The 13,693-nt window shown below is 37.8% G+C and overlaps 1 long non-coding RNA gene and 1 pseudogene across 2 annotated transcripts in view; one reads left to right on the forward strand and one right to left on the reverse strand.

The window, feature by feature from the left end:
• The window catches only part of LOC141570099 (uncharacterized), a 65,919-nt gene that overhangs the window by 11,476 nt on the left and 40,750 nt on the right, over positions 1 to 13,693 (forward strand). The window contains exons 2-3 of one of the 2 annotated variants that reach the window (XR_016021652.1): positions 3,042 to 3,186; positions 4,415 to 4,547. This is a non-coding gene — a long non-coding RNA (uncharacterized LOC141570099). The remainder of the gene's footprint in view (positions 1 to 3,041; positions 3,187 to 4,414; positions 4,548 to 13,693) is intronic. The other variant, XR_016021651.1, reaches the window with a different exon arrangement.
• LOC148759063 (small ribosomal subunit protein eS6 pseudogene) lies at positions 227 to 1,487 on the reverse strand (annotated as a pseudogene).

The following is a 13,693-nucleotide window of genomic DNA, read 5'->3' on the forward strand; positions in this document are numbered from 1 at the left end:
ATTTGCCTAGTACATCTTTGTTTATACTTTTATTTTAGGCTCTCTAATACACAGCACAGAGTGGGGTTTTATTTTGTGAGTCAATCTAAAAATCTTTTTTTAATAAGTGATTTAAGCCTATGTGTGTGTATACATATATACACAACTGCTATGTTTGATCTCAATTATATCATCTTCATATATACAAAACAATGCATGATCTTCCAGTAAATTATGTGCTCAGTTTCCTTGCTTGTGTTTGTATGTATATGTATGTATTATTTCTCTTGATATTTAGGGAAATTTATGGTTTTGTTATAATGATGCCCTTTATATCAATACTACTCATATGATACCGTGGTCCTCTTTTTACACATTGACTATTAGTTTTCTACTTGGAGTAATAATGGAAGAACTTGAAACTACCTCCTTCTCTCTCTCTCTGCCCACCACCATCCAATTTTAGTTAATATTATTATTTTTCTTAATGTTTATTCTTGTCCTTCTAAATATGTTTTGGTTTATTATAGTCAGTTTGTTGGCTTAAATGACCTCCTTTAACTCCCACATTTTACCTTTTAGACAATCAGTGAGTTATTCTACTTTTTCCCCCTTTCCCCCTTCTCTCATTTTTTTTTAGTTATTACTACATTGTCAGAGCACATAAAATTTATATACTATTCTTTTGTGTGTGTGTGTGTGTGTGATGTCTGATCTTATTTATTTGTTACTCTTAGAAAGTCTCATTTTTGACTGGACTCAGACCTAGAGGTAGAAGCTCTCAGAGAGGTCAGCCTGCGTTTCTTGGCAATCTGTTCCTGGTGGTTTTCTTTGGCCTCCTTCATTCTCTTGGTCAAAAGTTTAGCATATTCTGCAGCCTCTTATTTTTCTTAGTACACTGTTTCTTCAGAGCAATACACCGACATTTGTGATGTAGGATTCGTGGAGTAACAAGATGCTGAATCTTGGGTGCTTTGGTCCTAGGTTTCTTACCTTCTTTGTTTAGGGGCTTTTTCATAACATACTGGCGGACATCATCTTCTTTAGAGAGATTGAAAAGTTTGCGATTCTGCTAGCTTTTTGGAGCCTCAGGCGATGAGGCACAGTAGCATCAGTGAAACCAGGAATATCTTTCTCCCTCCTTTTTTACAATGACCAAGTTGAGAACACTCAGATTGGCATCCACAATACAACCCCGAACAGATGTGCACTTTCTTTTTCCAGACCTCCTTGGTCTATAACAGGAGTGCCCCTTACTCAGGGCAGGCGGACACAGCCATGGGTCAAGACACGCTGCTTCATGGGGAAACCTTGTTTGTCGTTCCCACCACTGATGTGAACCACATAACCCTTCCATTCTTCACCGAGAGCATCAGCAGCAACTTCTGTGGCCATACGCTTCTCATAAAATGTACGATGTTTGCATTCATCGTCCACTGCAATGAGTTTCTGGGAGCCAGTTGCTGGGAAAGAGATGTTTAGCTTCATCCTGAAGCCTATGTACTATTCTTTTTTTTTTTTTTTTAAAGATTTTATTGGGGAAGGGGAACAGGACTTTTATTGGGGAACAATGGTCAAATTGTTGTCCTTTCAATCTTAGTTGTGGAGGGTTCTGTTCAGCTTCAAGTTGTTGTTCTTTCAGTCTTAGTTGTGGAGGGCGCAGTTCAGCTCCAGGTCCAGTTGCCGTTGCTAGTTGCAGGGGGCACAGCCCACCATCCCTTGCGGGAGTCAAACCGGCAACCTTGTGGTTGAGAGGACGCACTCCAACCAACTGAGCCATCCGGGAGCTCAGCGGCAGCTCAGCTCAAGGTGCCGTGTTCAATCTTAGTTGCAGGGGGCAGAGCCCACCATCCCTTGCGGGACTCGAGGAATTGAACTGGCAACCTTGTGGTTGAGAGCCCACTGGCCCATGTGGGAATTGAACCGGCAGCCTTCGGAGTTAGGAGCACGGAGCTCTAACCGCCTGAGCCACCGGGCCGGCCCCCTATGTACTATTCTTATTCCCACGTTTGTTTTAGTCGCAGATACATAGTTAAATACTCGTATGTTCCGTGTGTACCACCAGTTTCTTTGCTGCAGTTTTCTCAGTCCTCTTAGTTGGGTGCAGTTTATCCTCAGGAAGGACTCATGAATATAACAGTCCGGGTGTTTAACATATGAAAACTTTCTTCTATAGCTTTGCTGCTTATAGAACAGTTTGTCTACATTTAAAATCCTTGGAACTTGGGCTGGCCCGGTGGCTAAGGCGGTTGGAGCTCCGTGCTCCTCACACTAGTTCAATTCCCACATGGGCCAGTGCTAGATGGCTCAGTTGGTTGGAGCGTGGGCGCTCAACCACAAGGTTGCCGGTTGGACTCCTGCAAGGGATGGTGGGCTGCGCCCCCTGCAACTAACAATGGCAACTGGACCTGGAGCTGAGCTGCGCCCTCCACAACTAAGATTGAAAGGATAACAACTTGACTTGGAAAAGTCCCCAAGGTATACACTGTTCCCCAATAAAGTCCTGTTCCCCTTCCCACCCCTGCAAAAAAAAAAAAAAAAATCCTTGGTGCACAATTTTTTCCCCTCAATTATATTGTCAATGTTGCTTTACCATTTTCTGGCTTTAAGTGTTGTTGAGAACTCTGATGCCAAACTGGTTTGCTATCCTTAGAAAGTGACTTGGTTTTTTTGCCAGGAAGCGCAGGTAATTTTTTTTCTTTGTATTAAAGCATAATAATTTTCTAGGATAAATCTAAGCAATGACCAATCTGTCTATTTAACTTGGTATATGGTGTGCCCTTCAATATGTATAGTCTCAGGTTGTCCTCCCCTCCACACCCACGCCCCCAGTCCCAAGAAAAGTGTGACTGAAGTGTAGTTGTAAATATTAATTCTATTCCATTATTTGGATTTTATTCTTCAAGGCATCCAGAAAATGCATATTGGGTGCTGTTTGATTTCTATATTACTTTCCCTTGGATCGTTTTCATCTCTTTCATTTTTCTTGGCTTTTCTTATTTCCGTCCTCTGTGTTCTGTATGGTACGTGGTCCTAGCTATTTTGTTGTTGTTTTGTTTTAGGTTGCATTCCCTGGGTACATAAACTCTGACACAGGGATTTGTATGCAGGAAGTTTATTGGCGAGCACTGTGGGATCAGCAATTGTAATCACGTGAAGGAAGGAGGATCGGACGGGAGATGCTGAACTGCAATTAATGGTGTGCAGGTAAATGTTTAACAGCATTTGTGTGTGTGGGGGAAGCCCTGATTTGTAACATTTTCCAGCATGTAAATACTTCCATCATGGCCAATTTAAGCTCCCAACAGGATATCACTGAATGTGGATCTGGGGAGAAATGCATAGTAGCACCCATACAAAAACAATACACATAACCTCAAGGGCATAGGTAATAGTAAATGTAGTAAAATAATTAGGAAGTAATGAATGTTGAGTATTTATTACCTTGGTTTTGAATATAATGTATTTAATTGTGAGTTTCTATAATTTAAATTTTAGTAATGGCTATGTTTAACAACCTGCTCACAAAATTCCTGAAGATTATACCAGTTGGCTCTCACAGGCCCAGAGGAGCCTGCTGCAGTATACCGCTGACCGTGATGTCACGACAAAGGCTTTACCATCCTATAAGGAGCTTTGAAGTTGGGATGGCCCTTCTGAGTTGTCCTACCCTGGGGCAGGGACCTCTATATTTCAGCATGGACCAGTCACTGGATGCAGGCAAATCTTGGCTGAGGGTTTTCTTTGGCTAAAGGAAATTCCCAGAGAGGGACTCAGCCAGCGACATTCCAGCAATTTGGGGTACGAGTACTGAAACGGGTATCTGGGGAGTACACCACAGGACCCACTACTGTATTTTGTAGTTTAGTCTTGGTTTCTGCTTTGAGACAGCCTTTTTTCTGGTGTGCTCTCATCTGTCAAAACTTATGATTGTTTTTTTGTGTGTTTGTGTTTTTTCCTTATAGTAACTTTGTATGGAAACTGAATTTTTGTTGTTGTTATTCTTGTTTGAATATGTTGAGTTTTTCTGGGTCAGCTTGGAACAAATGGATCTTTTGAAGAGAATGGAGATGGTTTTTAAGGTCCTTTCCTGTTTTTGTTTTTGTTTTCAGCTCAAGCGCTCCCTCTTCTGTTGCTATAGTGAAGAGCAGTTTTCTTAATTATAATGTGCTTTTCTTTGTAGACAGACTTCTGATTCTCCTATTGTTTTCTAAGTGGGGTACTTATTACCACTTCTTTTCTTTCTTCCATTTACCACTGGCTGCTGTCTCCAAGGAACAATGACTTACTTTCCAAAGTGCCTCTTTCTCCTTAAAGTGGCACTTTCCCAAGACTGCCACATTTGTTTTATGAATTATCTAAGCTCTTGTGTTTTGACTCCTGTTGCCAGTGCTGAACTGCCAGGTTTCAGACCACCTCTCATCTGTTCCCACAGGGGTTGGATGATTTTCTTCTGGGAGCGACCCCTTGTTGATGTTATCAGGTTCTACCAACACTAAGACCCTCCATATTCTCTACTTTTTCAAGTGGATTCTGTGACCTGTACACATTTATGGGGCTTCTGGATGGTCTGTACAGTATTTTCCCCAACTTACATGTAAATTGGAAATTGTAGGATTTTTTCCTGTATTTATTATCAGTTATAGGAATTTTTATTTGCTTTTCTTTTTGCTCTGTATAGTTTTTAGGAAGAGGTGTGGAAAGAGCCATGGAAACCTAGAATGTGTATTTGTTTTTAATATGCATACATAATATTGTGCTTTAAATATCCTATTTTTCACTTTATATTATGTGTTTAAAATCTACCTGTGCACCATATGTACACCTGGTTTGTTGCTGCATTTCTTCCATAGTATGCTCCACCCTATTTTATATACCTGCTCTCCTGGTTAAAATACTTTCATTGCTTCCACTTCCCTGCTATCATGGAAAGACCTGATATGTCCACATGACATTTTTCCTAGGACATATACCCAAGAGATGAGATTTTAAGATTATAGGGCACACACACACATTTATGTATTTGCAGGTTGCTTCCCAGAATGGCTAAGACAATTTACACTTCCACATCCTGTGTGCAAGAGGCCATTCTCCCCACACATTTTGCCAAGATTTGGTATTAACTGCCTCTTAAATTTGCCATGCTGGTAAATAATTCAGTAAGTTTTGGCTTCCAATTCCTTTTTGAATTTTTTTAAATTTCAGCTTTATTGAAGTATAATTGACGAATAAAATTGTAAGATATTTAAAGTGTACATTGTAATGATTTTAAGTTTTGTATTTTTGCATCTTGTTTAAGAAACCTTTCCCCACCAAGTCACAAAGGTATTTTCCTACATTTTCTTCCAGTAGCTTCATAATTTTACATTTCCATTTATATCTTTAAGCCATCTGAAGTTTACCTTTATATTTAGTATAAGGTAGAGATCTAACTTACTTTTTCTTAATATTGTGAACCAATTCATATCAACATAATTTCTAAGCAGTCTGTCCTTTGCTCATAAAGATGGCTTTGCCACCTTTGTGTTGCCACTTTTTTTATATGTCAGGTTCTATGTTTCATGGGTCTACTTCTGAGCTTTCTATCTTTCCTATTTGTTTATTGTTCCAGTGCTACTGGTGTTTTATTTTATTTTATTTTTTAAAAATATCTATGGTTGGCCTGCCCGGTCGCTCAGGTGGTTGGAGCACCGTGCTCCTAATGCCGAGGTTGCTGGTTCGATACCCACACGGGCCAGTGAGCTGCGCCCTCCACAGCTAAGACTGTGACCAATGGCTCTCCCTGGAGCTGGGCTGCTGTGAGCAGCCAGAGGTTGGTGTAAGCTGCCCCGGGCTGCCGTGTGCTGCCAGAAGAGGCGTGAGTGGCCGGCAACCAGCATGAGTGGCTGGGCCAGGAAGCTGTGTCCTACACAACTAGACTGAGAAACAACGGCTTGAACTGGAGTGGGGCGGGGAGGCGGAAGAAGGGGGAAAAAATATCTGGCGTGCTAGGTCTTAATAGATGGTATTATTATCCCCTTTTGAATTTTCTTTTTCAAAATTGACTCATCTTTTCATGATCTACTATTCCATATACATTTTAGAATGAGTTTTTCAAGTTTCTAAAAAAGTTCTAGCTAACATTTTAAAATAAGGTTTGAACATGTACATTAATTTGGGAAGAATGACATCTTTCCTAAGCTGTCTTATCTAAGAAGATAGTTTATCTGTTTTTTCAGATCTTCTTTTATGTCTTAATAGAGTTTTAAATTTTTTAAGGTAAAAGTATTGTGCCATATTTGTGGATTAATTGTGAAATATTTTCTAATTTTTGGTGCTATTGTGAATGGTAGTTTGCCATTTCAGGCTTATTTTTGCTAGTATAGAGAAATAATATTTCTGTTATTCTGAAGAAATTTTAAATGTAAATGTTTAATTTTATCAAGTATTTTATACTGCAGCTCTTGGGATGATCTATTATTCCATAGATATGGTCAATAATTCTTCTCTTCCTGGAAGAATACCTTGACTGTTGAAATCAGTTGAATGATATTTATTTGTATCTATTTTTTAAATCTATTTCTATCAGAAACATGGGTTATGATTTGCTCTTTTTGTATTATCTGATTTTGGAATAAATAAATAGGCAGCTTTTCTTCTTTTCCTATTCTCTGGAACAATGTAATTGATAAAGGCATTATCTGTCCCTTGAAGGCTTGGTAAAACTCACTGTAAAACCATATAAGCCCAAAGGAAAAAAAATAAAAATAAGAAAAAAGAATTAAAAAAACTCAAAAACTACATATGCTTAACCAAGGCTTTTTTTGGGGGGTAAGGTCTTTAATTATCATTCAATTTATTTATAGGTATTTGGTCTGTTCATATAATTTCTTCTGCCAATTTTGGCATTTTACAATTTTCCAAAAATCATCTACTTCATCTAAGTTATTTAATGTGTTAGCTTATAATTGACCACAATATTCTTTTCTATCTCTGTTATATCTGTAGCTAGTTCCCTTGATTTCATTATGTGATTTGATTATTTGCCTCTTTTTTTCCTCATCAGCCCATAAGACAGTTGTCCATTTTACTCATCTTTATAAATTAAATGGTAAAAATAAGTCCTAATATAGCAAAAATTACCATAAGTGTTAATCAGTTAATCCATCAGTTTCTGAGAAGGCAGAAACTCAGGTTGAATCTCAGGCTGGATTAAAAAATTGAGATCTAGCAATATATTATCTATAAGAGACACACTTAAAATGAAAGAATATGGATAAGTTGAAAGTAAAGAGACGTAAGTAGATATTTGAAGCTAATATGAACAGAAACTAAAAACAAAACAGGTATCTATTTTGTATAAGGTAAATTCAAGCTACAAATTCAAAGCAAAACTATCATCAGAGACAAAGCATAAGGAGTAGCCTTGGTGCAGACTATCAGGAGCTTGGCCAAGTGTAGATATCAAATGGATAGTTGGATATATAAGACTAGTATTTAGGGGCAAAGTTCAAAGGCAAAGTCAAAGCTGAGATATAAATTAGTAATCATCAGCATATATATGGTATTTAAAGCTATAACACTGAATGAGACCATTAAGGAAATGTTGACAGGACAAGAAGTCCAAGGAGTAAACCCTGAACCACTGTAACATTTTGAGGTCAGAGAGTTGAACAATCTGCAAAAAGATGTATTAATAGAAGTAGCCAGAAAGGTAGGAGGCAAACCAGGAGAACATGAGGTCCTGGAACCCATGGGAAAAAATTATTTCAAAAAAATAGAGTGATCAATAGTTCAGCAGCAAATGCTGCTGCTAAGTCAAGTAAGAGGAGGCTGAAAATGGGCAGTTGGATTTAATATGGAGGTTGTTGCTGACCTTGCTACGTAGGAGCAAGTTTGATGATGGAGTAGGGGAAAGACCTGATTAGAATGGGTTTAGGAGAGGAGAGAAATTGGAGCTGGTGAGCTCACACAATTTTCGAAAGGAGTTTTGTTGTGAAAGGAGGGATAGAAATGGGGCAGTAGCTAACAGAGGAAATAAGTTTAAAAGAGTTGCTTGCTTTTTTTTTTAAGTTGAGAAAAATACCATTATGTTGCAAAGGATAAAATTGATGGAACAGAGAGAGATGGGAGAATTACAGAAGCAAAGTCCTTGAACAGAACAGAAATGGGATCTAGTGAACAAATGGAGGGGCCAGCATTAAATAGGAATTAGATAGTTCATCCACAGGTAACAAAGTAGAATATATAGGTACAAATGCAGATAGTTAGGAAGATGTGGTGGTAGAAGTATGTGGCGTTAATAATGACTGCTTCCATTTTCTCAGTGCAATAGGTCATCAGCCAAGAAAGAAGAGGAAAGAGAAGGCCTTAGATTTGAAGAGACAGGAGAAAATACAAAGTTGTTGTTCAGGAAAGTCAGAGTGAATGGAAGGAAGGAAAATACAGTATGTTTGCCAGGCAGCATTATGCCAGGCAGCAAATACTCATTAACTTGAGGTTAATGAGTATTTAAAGTAAGACCAATCAGCAAGTTTGAATGTTTTCCTGAAGCCACATTCAGCTGCCAGGGTGCAGCTATAGAGTAGGCAGAGAAAATTGGATTTAAGCCGGGCTGCCGTCAGCCAAGGAGTATGTCAGAGCAAGAGAAGAGCAAGTGAGTTAGAGTTAAGAGCATACTCAGATACAAGGGACTGATTATAATTATCAACCATGGAATTTATACTGGGTTACAAAGGAAATGAGGACATGAAGAGGGTGAACAGTAGGAAGGTGGTAGAATCAATGAAGTAAAAGGTCCCTGTGGAGATCAAAGGATTGCTAGAGTTGGGGTACTAGTGGAAGTGAGCTGTAAAGAGGTGACGTTTGAGGAATGAATTGTTTGAAATTGAGATTTTAGAAAGGTTGCAGGACTTTGTTTGGTTTTGGTGGGTTTTTTTGTTTGTTTTTGTTTTTGTAATGACAAGGTCAAGGGTATGACTAATGGCTAGAGAATGAAATTACTGAAGGAGAACAGATCAAAACATTGCAAGGCCAGGTGTTGGAAAGATCTATATGAACATTGAAATTGCTAGGGATTATGACAAAGGTACTCTTAGAGTGACAGTGAGCAAGGAGGAGGTAAATGCCAGCAACAGAGAAGGTAATGGGCGATATATAAAGACAGGAGATTTAAAGTCGAGTGTTTTATATATATATATATATATAAAGCACTCGACTTTATATATTGTTGCGTCCAGTGCAACACGGGCAGTGAGAGAACGAGAAGGGGCGGCGAAGGGTTAAGAAAGAAACAGAAATCAAGAAAGTTATGAAACAGGGGGCCAAGGGCCTCACAGCCTCAAAGGACTGAGAGCCCCGAATCGGGCCGCCTTGTGGCTTTTATTGATGCACATACAAGGGAGTAGCATTGTTTTTACTGCGTCTGTGAGTCTCATACATTATACCAGAAAACTGGTTCAAACCAATCACCCTTGCCTGTCGAAAGTCTCATGATGTATAAATAATTATTGTTTGTACCTCCCCAGGGGACAAAACCTTTATGTTGAAAACTTACTGAGATGGAGAACTGATGTTATCATATCCCAAGCAGGTTGTGGGAAGGAATACAGCCACAGAGGCAGAAGCTCTCCTTAGACAGGGGAAGGTGGGGGGCTGTGCCCACCTCTATCAACCCCGTGAATTCTCCTGGTGGTCCCCACATGACTGTGCCTGTCTTAGGTTGTTCCTTTCTTGAGGAATCCTACCCGTCATTGGCTAGCCAGCCATCCTTTGGGGCCAAACAAGGAGATGGCATAAAGGTGAAGTAATGTCCCTGAAAGGAATAGCCTCACAGACTCTTCTTTCTTTTTAGGGGTAGGTACGAGGGGACAGACAACAATATATCATATATTTTATGTAATATGTAGAGAGGGCAGGGAAGAATGACCTGAAGTAGCATTGAGGAGTGAAGAAGACCCCCCACCTCATTTCCAGGCCAAGTGATAAGGGGGATGTGGGAGTTAAAATAGACATGATTTGAGAGGGCTGCAGGTGAAGCAGTATTATCAGGGGAGAGCCAGGGGTCATTTCTTGCTTTATCTATTTTGAGGTTATATTGTTATAAGCATCTATATTAACAACATAGATGTGTTCTATTATCCATATATTACATATTCTTGATCTACTGTCTTCCTTTGTCCCTAATGATACTGTTTGCCTTGAATCCTATTTTTCTGACATTAGATGTCTGTTTGGGCTTTCTTTTGGTTCATAGTTCTCTTTTTCCATCTACGTATTTGTTTTAACTTGCCCTATCCATTCTTTTTAATATGTCTCTTGTAGACATTATATTGCTAAATTTTGTTTTTTTTTTAATACAACCTGAGGATTCTTTTCTTTGGTGAATTAAACTAATGTATTAAATTACTTTTATGTTAGAACTTTTTATTCCATCTTAGTTTAAATTTTCTTTCATTTTTTTCTTTTTGCTCATTTCCTTGAATAAATCAGTTTTTTTCCATGGGTTTGAAAGGCATGCATTTTATATTTGTTTTTCCATTGGTTATCCATAAGTTATTAAGACTCACTTGTACGTATTTTTCCCAATTTATGAAAGTTATCAATATCTATGTGTATCTTCTTCCTTACTGGGACAAATACTTTAACACACACACACACTCTTACCCACCTCTGGATATTGCACTCTGTCCTCTACTTTTTTATATCTGGGGTGTGTGTGTGTGTGTGTGTGTGTGTGTGTGTATAAAATTCCTTTTTAGATAATAATAAACTTTACAGTTATTTTCTCATTCTTACTATCTTACATTTTATAGCATTTCCTAAAATTTTTCTTTGATAGACTACTTCCTCTAAGAATATTTTCAAAGAGCATCTCTAAGATAACCTGCTGAGAACTTGAAGGTCTAAGAATATATTTATTGTACCTCACATTTAAATGATAGCTTAGCTGAATATAAATTTTGGGTCAAAGTTTCTGTTTTCAATATTTTGAAAATATTTCTTTATTGTATTTTTGCCTCTAATGTTGCTTTGGAGAAGTCTCACATCATTCTGATTCATTTTCTTTGTGGGTGAGCTTCTAGTCTTAGAAAGTCTGTAGAATCTTCTCTTTTTATTAAATATCACTAAGTATTCATTTTTATATATCAACCCTATTTATCACCCCATACACCCTTTCAATATCAATCTTTCTTTGGAAATTCTCACTTGTTTTTGTCATATATCATCTTCCCTCTATTTCCTTTTTCCTCTCCTATTAGAACTCCTATTATATAAATGGTGCTATTTCTATATCTAGCCTTTATATTTCTTCATTTTTGTATTTTTCATCTCTTATTTCTTCTCACTCTGTTCTGGAAAAGTTTCTTGACCTGATCTTGGCTATGTCCATTTTGATGTTTATGTCATCTAATGAGTTTATTTCAACTGTTCTTTGAATATTCAGTAATCCTAGTTGGTTCTTTATAATGTTTCTGCTTCATTATCAGTATCCTCTTTGGGGACATTTATTTGGCTTGTATTCTATTAATGCTTGTCATCTATTATAAGTTATTCAGTTACTGCCTTTCTAATTGTCTAGTTATTTTTCCCTGTGAGGTCATTTTCCCTCATGGGTATCACTTATCTTGGTAGGTAACGGATGGAGAAAGGGTGGGAGTAATCAAAACCTAGGCCTTAGCTTGTGCCAGTCCTGATGAGTTGGGGCTCCAACTCTGAATATCCTCATGTGTGTCGCTCTCATCAGAAGGCTTCCCCCTTAGTGAACCTCTCTATACCTTACCTTAGGTTTTGTTCTTTTCTAAGAATGTATTTCTCTAGCTCTCTGGGTGAAAAGGTCTATAGGAGGAGGTAGGAGGAAACCTTTAGATGTTTGTTTGGTGAGACAGCACTTAATGTTCTTGTTGTTGTTTTGATTTGTTTTGTTTTGTTTTACATCCCAGTAGTGTTCCCCTGCCAACCTGCTGTCAGTATTGTAGTAGGGCTGATGGGAAAGTAGTGATCTGCCGTGAGCAATGTGGTGAATAGAAAAGAGCCCAGCTCACAATTTCTTCCCAAGTTTCTCCCCATGTTGGGAGTCCAGGGCTACTGTTTTCCTTCTTTACCAAATCATAGATACCTCTGACCCTCCAGGGTTTCTGCTGGCTTTCTTTTCTTTTTTTTATATCCATTCATTTCTTATTTCTGAGGCCTCTTGGAGTTTCGGTTGGGGGAGGTAAACTGTGACACTTTGCCATCATGTCAGTGGCTGTATGATGTCCCTTTTATGATAGCCTACATTGTGTTTGTTGAAACTTTATGTTCCTAGTAATATAGAGCAGAAGATAATTCTTTCTTGACTGGTCATGGTAGTATTCTGAAGATGTTTAACCTGAAGAACTATAGACAGAATATAAAAGCAAAGGACAGACAAAGCAATGTATGTACATGAAGAGAGCAAAATACACATTTTACTGAAATGCTTGTGTTTAATTTTTCAGTCACTTGGGAATCTTCTTAAGCCTGGAAACAAGACAAGAAAATTAATCTTATTACAAATTTCTCTTAAATACATTTGTGGGAATGTAGATGATTCATAGAGGAAAAAAAGAGTGCCTTCAGAATTCACAAAGTTAAAGTAGTAAAATTGATATGTAATCCTTATTTATAAGTCACCTTAACAAGGCAGAATGTCTCCCAAGACCAAAATCAGGAAGAGCAGGGCTTGGCAATAACTTATTATTTATTTGACAGTATTATTATACCTAAAGTTAGAGCATAGCCTAAATATTGACAGTGGTTATTTCTGAGCATGGACTTGTCTCTATTTTCCAAATTTTATGATGAACATGCTTAACTTTTGTAATTGAAAAAAAATAAATACTGTTTTAATAGAATTTTTGTAGGGAAATTATCATATAAATATACAAACTTATGCAAGGATATTTACTTCAACATTGTTTATAATGTTGAAAAATATCTAAATTTTATCAGGAGATAAAAAGTTAAATAAATTATGGTAGATCTATACAACGAATATCATGCAACCAATAAAAATGGTGATGTAAGTCTATATGAACATAGGAAAATTTCAAAGATGTATTGTTAAGTACACAAAGCAATTAAAAAAATATGTCCAATATGAGCCCATTTTTGCAACCACAAAGTAAGTGCACAGAAATTTTTTGAATAATCTATGCAAGAAGTTGCTGCTCCATCCATCCTAACAACAAGTAAAAAGTTGAACAATCAGAAAGATCAACAACTCTTTTTAGATCCTTCAGAGAAGTGAGGTCACAGGGCAAACCATTGCCCCCAAGATTGGAGAGACAGAAAGGCAATACAGAGAATCACAACTTGCTGGAACAGAAACCCACGAGCAGAAACTTATGCAGGAACCAGTGCCTGGCAGAAAACCTAAACTGTAATTGATGAATTGCTGGAGGCTCAGTATGGACAAGTCTGAGAGTTAAAACCTCCAGGGGGACCCAGTCAAAGGGACCTCCAGAAGACTCTACCAGGTCCTCATCGTGATGATCAGATAAAAATCTCATGTTTCTTTTAGGGGAAGGAGGAAATCTCTTTTAAAAAAAGATTTTTATTAAAATAGGAAAGTAACCATTTGAAATATACCACAGCATTCTGTTCTTAACAAAGTTTGCCTTGAAGAGAAACTATTTTACCAGGGCGTAACCTGCTGGGTTTTTATCAGGGCCTAACCTACTTGGAGGAAGGGAAATACCCAACTCTATTTGAC

This window comes from Rhinolophus sinicus, chromosome 1, assembly GCF_057876585.1.
Source record: "Rhinolophus sinicus isolate RSI-liver-muscle chromosome 1, RSI-T2T, whole genome shotgun sequence".
Taxonomy (NCBI): Eukaryota; Metazoa; Chordata; class Mammalia; order Chiroptera; family Rhinolophidae; genus Rhinolophus; species Rhinolophus sinicus.